Source organism: Diadema antillarum, unplaced genomic scaffold (genome assembly GCF_040938485.1).
Source record: "Diadema antillarum isolate AM-2024a unplaced genomic scaffold, OU_Dant_1.0 scf00000112, whole genome shotgun sequence".
Taxonomy (NCBI): domain Eukaryota; kingdom Metazoa; phylum Echinodermata; class Echinoidea; order Diadematoida; family Diadematidae; genus Diadema; species Diadema antillarum.
The window spans coordinates 3340808-3348584 of NW_027271001.1; the positions used below are offsets into that span (position 1 = coordinate 3340808).

General features: G+C 40.1%; 1 pseudogene; it reads right to left on the minus strand.

Moving 5' to 3' along the window:
- Positions 1 to 5404: 5404 nt before the first annotated feature.
- On the minus strand, positions 5405 to 7724 carry LOC139719588 (uncharacterized; annotated as a pseudogene).
- Positions 7725 to 7777: the final 53 nt, after the last annotated feature.

Genomic DNA, 7777 nt, shown 5'->3' on the forward strand with positions numbered 1-7777 from the left:
TTGAGATACTGAGAAACCTCTTATGAAATATGAACAGATACAGAGATTACAATCAATACAAAACTCTTCTGCACGAGTAGTATCCAAAATCAAGAATAACATGAGCAAATTTCACCAATTTTAAGAAGCTTACACTGGGTATGGCTTCCAGTGAAAAATCGGATTCAGTTTAAGATAATGTTATTGGCATTTGAATGTTTAATACGTTTGCTCAACATTATTAAGGGAGCTACTTCAAATCTACGCACCAGAGAGGAACCTTCGTTCAAAAAGTAAAGATTCAAGTTGTTATTCCAAACAGAAGAACCAAATTTTACGGAGAACGAACATTTGCTTTTAATGCCCCGACCTTATGGAATAATTTACCTCAGAAATTAAGACAAATCACTGATATAAATAGATTCAAGTCTGCCTTTGAAATGTAAATTTGTTTACAGTGTAAGCAAATATGAGGCTCGGTACCATCACAGTAATTGGAATGGTATGTTTTTGTATAATCTTTTCATTTTTTGAGCGCATAGGGACATTATCACTTTGTGTTATGCGCTATATAAGCACTGTCAATTATTATTATTATTATTATTATTATTATTATTATTATTATTATTATTATCATTATTATTATTATTATCATTATTATTATTATCATTATTATCATTATTATTATTATTATCATTATTATTATTATCATTATTATCATTATGAAAGAGCATGTAACTTTAAGAAGGATTCAACATTTATTTCATGAAAATTGATTTTCAAATGGCTTAGATATCCACAAAAATGATAATAACAAAAGGCGACAGGCCACGCCTTTTATTAGGATCTCTTTGTTTCACCTTGTTTTGGGATATCTCAGCCATTTTAAAACCGATTTTCATCAAATAAACTTTTGATACCCATTAGAATTGCATACTCTTTGACATCTCATAAAGTGGTTTCTGAATATCTCGCAAAAAGTGGTGACGTAAGTAGCTAAATCCTCACCTCAACCAGAACTGTACTTAACAAAAAATAAAGAGGGGTCGCGCGCCCGGTGCGTCCCCGTCTGGATCCGCTACTGGCAATTAATGTCGGTATTATCATGGAGGAAATGAAATGTGAAATGTAATGGATCACTGTTTCCAATTTTATAATACCGTGACATGACTTGAGAAGTAGGGTTAGACATATATGAGGATGGGAAACATCTCTTTCCACTTCTGACTTTTTCATACTCCGTATTAAGTTTGGGCTTTTTGCCGGAGATGATGTCTCTATTATACCGTAAATATTCAAGGCTCCTAAGTGAACAGTCCAAATACAGTAATTCTTGTCTCCAATGTGCGGACATCAATTATGATAATAATTTGGGAATTTGCGCAAGAGCATTCGGTAAATGATATTGTTATTAGAGTTAATTCATTTTAACCCTAACCAGGCCGGGCTTTTTTTTGCTGTTCTGTGGTCTGGGAAGGGTTGAATCTCTAGATCTCTCCCCCCCCCCCCCCCCAAAAAAAAAAAAAAAATATCGGTCGCACAATTGCCATGAAAATTGGCACATTCATATCCAGGGGCGTAATCTACCAAACTATGAAAAAAAAGAGAAATTAGATTTATGTATTTTATATTGATAAAAAATCATAAAATCATGAAATCATACATATTGATTCTGCTCTAAATCAGAAAATAAAGCATCTAATTGCCTATTTTTTGGTGATAATATTCTTTGTAGCATTCCTACAATGTTCGTGTACTTCACTTGAAAAAAAAAGTTGTTATCAAATTAAAATGTCGTAACCCTCGTATCACGGTCCGGGACGGAATCAGGCTACTAAAATGTTATCGGCAATAATAGGCCTACTCGATCCTCAATTCAACATAATTAAACATAATTCATTACGATGTCCTATTTCTTTGCTCACATCAGGTCGTTGCTATCCAGTATATAGGCACTGCGTATTATAGGTTTGTCAGCAACGACTGATGTGTATACTACACCTTAAGTATTGCATGTGATAATAGAAACTATTGCCTTGGAACATTTGAAATGAATCGTTCGTACACAGATCAGGCCCGTAACTTATCATCGGTGCCGGGTTGGGGGGGGGGGGGGGGGGTTCAGGGGGTTCCACGGACCCTGCCCCCCCCCCCCCCGTTTGCTCCTTGATAAGCAAATATTGCTCGGTATGTGTATGGGTACGGAACTGACCATAAACTCGAACTAAAAAGGTCAAATTTCTTTCTAATTCTGAACCCCCCTTCTCCCCCCCCCCCAAAAAAAAAAAAAAAAAAAAATAAATAAATAAATAAAAATCACGTTATCAGGGGCCTGCAGATAAACAAAGGGATTATAGTGGTACCGGTATCCACGTACTGGGGCCTAAATATATAGTTTTTATAGCAAACTTTGATAGGTTTATCCTGCACTGTGACGAGCAAATCATGGGAGACCCTTTACACGCTGATGGGGGAGCAAATAAAAAAGGGATTTAAGAGTGTATCCAGATTAATTTTAGATAAAATCAATCACCATAGGCAGAAGTGCTGGTTGATTTGGATGGCCTAAGCCTAAAGTCCAAGGAGGTTCGGTAGAACGGGGTGTCACGAATGGAGACACAAAATTTGCCCCTGCGGCTTTAACAATTGTTACTATCTTATTTTCTACAAGGACTTATAAGGGCTTTTTACACTTGCAAATTTTTGCTTAGTCCCGTACCAACGGTGGGGCTAAGGGGGTGGGGGCCCTTAGCCCCACCGTTGGTACCGGACTTTCCTTAGACCACTTTCTGTTTACACTTGTTTTTGCCAAAGTGGGCTAGCCCCGCCGATAATCCCGTATACTACATGGCCCTGCAAAAAAGCAGGGTTAGCACCGCAATTGCCGTGCTAACCCCGCAATTGCGGTGCCAAGCAAGCGAGTGTAAACAGAACGAAGAAATAATCTGGGACTAAGCGAAGGAGACGAAGTCCGAACCCCATTGACCAATCAGAAACGAGGTAATCGAGTGCTGCCGGTGCGTGCGTGTACTTTACAGTGCACAGCGTAATCATGAATATTCATGTGGTTTGGAAAGTACGGGACTGAAGAAATACGAGTGTAAACAGGTCAGTTTTCTCTTTAGCCCAGGACAAGAGCTCAGTACGGGATTTATTGGGGAGTGTAAAAAGCTGAAAAAATTGGTACGGGATTAACGATAGTCCTGGGTCAGAGAAAGTACGGGGTTAAGTAACACAAGTGTAAAAAGGGCTATGATAGGGTTAGGGTAATTTATATATAATATACAGTGTATGTTGAGATTTCACGTATTGGCTCCACGAAGAAATGAAGGAACAAACTGGTAATGCATTTTCGGCCAGTAAAGAATGAGTTTTTCGACTCGAATTTTCGGCGTCCTATATATGGTGTAGGACGCCGAAAATTTGAGTCGAATAAACTCCTGCTTTATTGGCCAAAAATGCATTATCAGTTTGTTTCTTCATTTATCATCTAATAATAGTAATGATAGTTAATAATAGAATAATAATAATAATAATAATAATAATAATAAGAATAATGATAATAATAATAATGATAATGATAATTGTTATTATCATTATCATTATTATCATCATCATTATTATTAGTCAACGCAATCTTCGTATATTTTATGCGATGATTTTTTTAATGTATACAGAGTGGGCCTATAATATGATGTTTTGAATTGATTTAAATGGAATTTCATATTGTTTTGTGTTATAACTCAGTTCATGTTACATTCTAGAAGATACATCCAAGCACGCACACTTCCACTCACTCTCACTGCATACGTAAAGCTAACGATTATTCTATCATCGCCGGATTCGCTTGTGCACTCAGAAACCGCACCATCCACAGGGGCGGATCCAGGAATTCCGTAAAGAGGGGGCGCGTTAACAAAATTAAAGGGGGGGGGCGCACGCACCCCTCCCCCCATTTTTTCTTTTTATTTCTTTTGTTTCAACAAAAAATAAAGGGGGGCGTGCGCCGGTTGCGGTCCTCCCTGCATGGATCCGCCCCTGATCCATCACTGTCTTGCACGCTCGCACCATTTAATATGCTGCAACGACAAACTCATGGCATGTGGACGCAAAATTGACATAGACTTTAAGAGACCTTGTTCAGAAATCGGGTCAGCATTCCATGACACTTTAATACAAAGTAATACATGTATGTCAAAACAGAAGTATGAAAAATATGATGTAAGACAAAGTGAATAACAAAACATCTTCAAATAAGCTGCGTGATAATAATTATCTAACGGAACAACAATCACACCGCATACATCTGATACTTAGAAACAAATATCAATGAATACCATGACTATGAATGCTTTCAGTTTTTCTTAACGAAAGTGATGCAACCGCAATCATCCGAACTGAAAATAAAAGATGAATGTATTAGTTCAACTAATATTCGATTGCATTCTTGTATGAAACGATCAATACGAAATATGTAAGACGTTCTTGTGAAATCCTGTAACCTCTATTTGGCACTTCATGAACAAATTACTTACCGGAAATAGAAAGAAAATGATTCAATATCACTGGGTAGTTATCACTTAGGCTGATAAGTTGCAAAATAGTAATGAATAACAGTAAAGTATTTAGGTAATACAAATCAATACATCTCGACGAAGTTATTGGTTGTAATCGTTTGTACATAACAAATGATATCACATTTTAACTTCTTGCATGTACTTGAAGGCCTCCTTGCCTACTATGAACGATGAACCAACTCTCGTTTGGTCTATGTATAGATACCGATTGTATGCTTCTCATGAAGTGCTGTCTTGCAGTATATGCAACACTGTTCATTGTGATAAAGAAAACGCCACATTTTCAACACGAAAAAGACATGCAATCATAAACGATGCATTACTACGTGAGATCGGAAATAATCAAAGTAAAGTAAATGCACTTTGGTATCAGTAAAGTGTGTCTAGTGGACAAAAAGTACATACGTCAATAGGAAATAAGGCATTAGATTGCGTAATCTGCTTGAACCGTCTTTCTTGTTGGTCAGTGTTTTAACGTTCAGATTCTACTTGAGAAAGATCACGATTATGTGAATGATGTACACTGTAGTACAATTCAATGGGTCAAAGAAAATGAACATGCAACAAAAAAGGATGGATTTTACCTGAGTTATCCATCTTCATTTCTGGTAGTCTCATGGCGAACTTTGATTATAACAGTGTAGTGTATTCAAATTCTTCAGGATCATGGCGGGAAACTTGTAGCTCCTATATTATTACGTTAAACTGAATGTTTGGCACGTAATCGACAGTACAAGCAATGAGTTGAAATATGTTTTACCGCGCTCGATAAAGTAATGGCAAATGAGAAAAAAACATACTAAAAAAAAAATCAAAAAAAAATCCGCAACATATACACCTTACTACGCTTACCGTAGGTAGTGACTGTTGACTTTGATCACAGCTAATTTGTTGAGATTTTCCGGGAGCAAAGCGCAACGCTTTTTGGAGATAATGTTTCCTGCCAAGGAAAACAGCTCGGATGTCACGCTAGATGGCGGACATGCGTGGTACAACGCGTAGTACAAAGCGGTCCGAGCGATCAGCGGAAATTCGGGGCCCCGCTCGGCGAAGTATCGCCTCATGTCATCTGGGGTAGACTGGATGTCGATAGTTGGCTGCTCGAGGTATCGCCTCAAGTCATCTTCCGCTCTCTGCCTGATCGAGACATCCGATCGAGCCTCTTCCTCATCACTGGTTCCTGCGGTCAAAATCCCTTCCATCAGTGCATTTCGTCTCACAGGTGAAACTTCATGGGTGCGGTCATTGTCACCTCTCACTTCCGGAGGTATCTCCTCATCTGAGGAGCTGAGGAGGTCGGCAACGTTGACTTCGCCTCGGGCTCATCCTCTACGTCCACGCCGTATTCTTGCGTTCCGTCATCATCCCCTTCGGTTATAGCGTCCTGTCTTCGATTTGCCGCTGCATCTTCCCGCCCGATATCCCTTATTATAGGGCAATACGTTCCGTGACATCCAATACTGCCTGCACAGTTCGATCTCTCCTCTTGCGGGGAATGAATTTCTTCTTGTAGCTATACAACAATGAAATGTAAAAATAATAAATGAGAGAGGAAAATATAAATACCGAAATTCAGCCATTACAAGTACGTCCTTTGCTGAAGGTTTTAACAAAGTGTAATGATGCAAATCAAATAATAACATATCACTTGCTTAGTTATTCTTACGACATGAGTCAAACTTTACTTTCTGTTCGTTACAAAAAACATCAACAACAAAACATATACTATGTATTGTGAACAATGTTTATCTTGCACTGGATTCCCCCGGATCCCCCTTTTTTTCCAGAATGGTGTATTAGTTATCGACAGTTTAATCCAATTACTTACCGTGGATCGAGGAGGCTTGCGGCAAAATAGACGTGGGTGTTGTCTTCGGACAAAACGCTGTTATCCACGATCTCCCACTTGCCTATATAGAAGGTGGTCCTGCGTGCTCCCGACTCCTTGTACGGGATCGGAAGCCCTCTGGAAGTCGGAAGGTTGGAGGAGAGGGTGGTTTCGTTGAGGCTGGATAGCAGTGTGGCTTGATAGTAGGGGTCCAACATCCCTACCACCCTCTCCATCGTTTAACACACCTCCGTCCAGTGTCTGTAGCTTCTTGGCAAAAGAACTTCATGATGTCTTCATTACACGGTCCTGGATGAGGGCCTCGAACGCCAAACGTTGCGGCAGTATATAGTACACGCAGCATTTTTGAGCGTGCTGCTCCATCTCGTCTCGTTGCCGCGAGGTTATGTCTGTCACTGTTGGGATAGTGAAGGCGAAGCAACTCCTCATATCTCCGGCGCACTGCGTGGTGCAGAGTTGTTTATCTTCGAAATATCTTCGAAATTACCTTTCGAAGCACGCATTAAAGTCCGTCTGCGACGAGGCGTTGCGACGTAAGGGCGCTTTGCACGGCAATGTTTAGATTGTGCGCTATGCACGACACGGATCCGAATAACTCGCGTCGCTCTTCAGCGTTGCGTCACGCAGGCACCTCCAAAAGTTACTCCCATTATCGGAAACTCCGAACATCAGCCCCATCCCGGCGAGCGATGACATCTCCACACCATTCATCGAAGATGGCCTTTAACCGGGCCCATTTAGGGTTGTGATTTGTAGGTTTATTGGTATGAGGATTAGGATTATCTAGGGTATAAACCCGAACAGGGTTAAGTTTGTAGGTAAGATTTATGTTTGGCTTAGCTCGCAGATAGGCCTATTTCATGGACAAGGGCCTAGTCGCAGGATCATTGTCATGGAATAAGAGAACCCCACACAGTGTGACAAGCAAAAAACATGGCATTTTATGTTTGAAGAGGCCTAAAATTATGCTAAATTGCCGTGAAATTATGTCACATTATGTCATTCGATTGTGGTGCCTCATCACAGCTGACAAGCAAAAAAAAAAAAACCCAAACAAACAAACAAACAAACAAACAAACAAAAAAAGAATGCCAGAAAGCATTATGCCAACTCCTCTCATTTTTTTTTCTTTAACATCCGTCATAGAGCTGTGTGGCAGGGATGAAATTCCTTGCACGTGACTTCAACTGGTAGTAAAATACCACGTGACAATGAACGGGGAAGTGAACCGTGCGTGAGTACGAGCAGGGAGGTGAGACGCGTTCCTCTCACCTCCCTGGTACGATCGGGTGAACACGTCGCCAACTTGCGCTAGACATCGACACCAATCCGCACGCACCAACCGGCCCGAGCCGATAACGATACCCAGCAA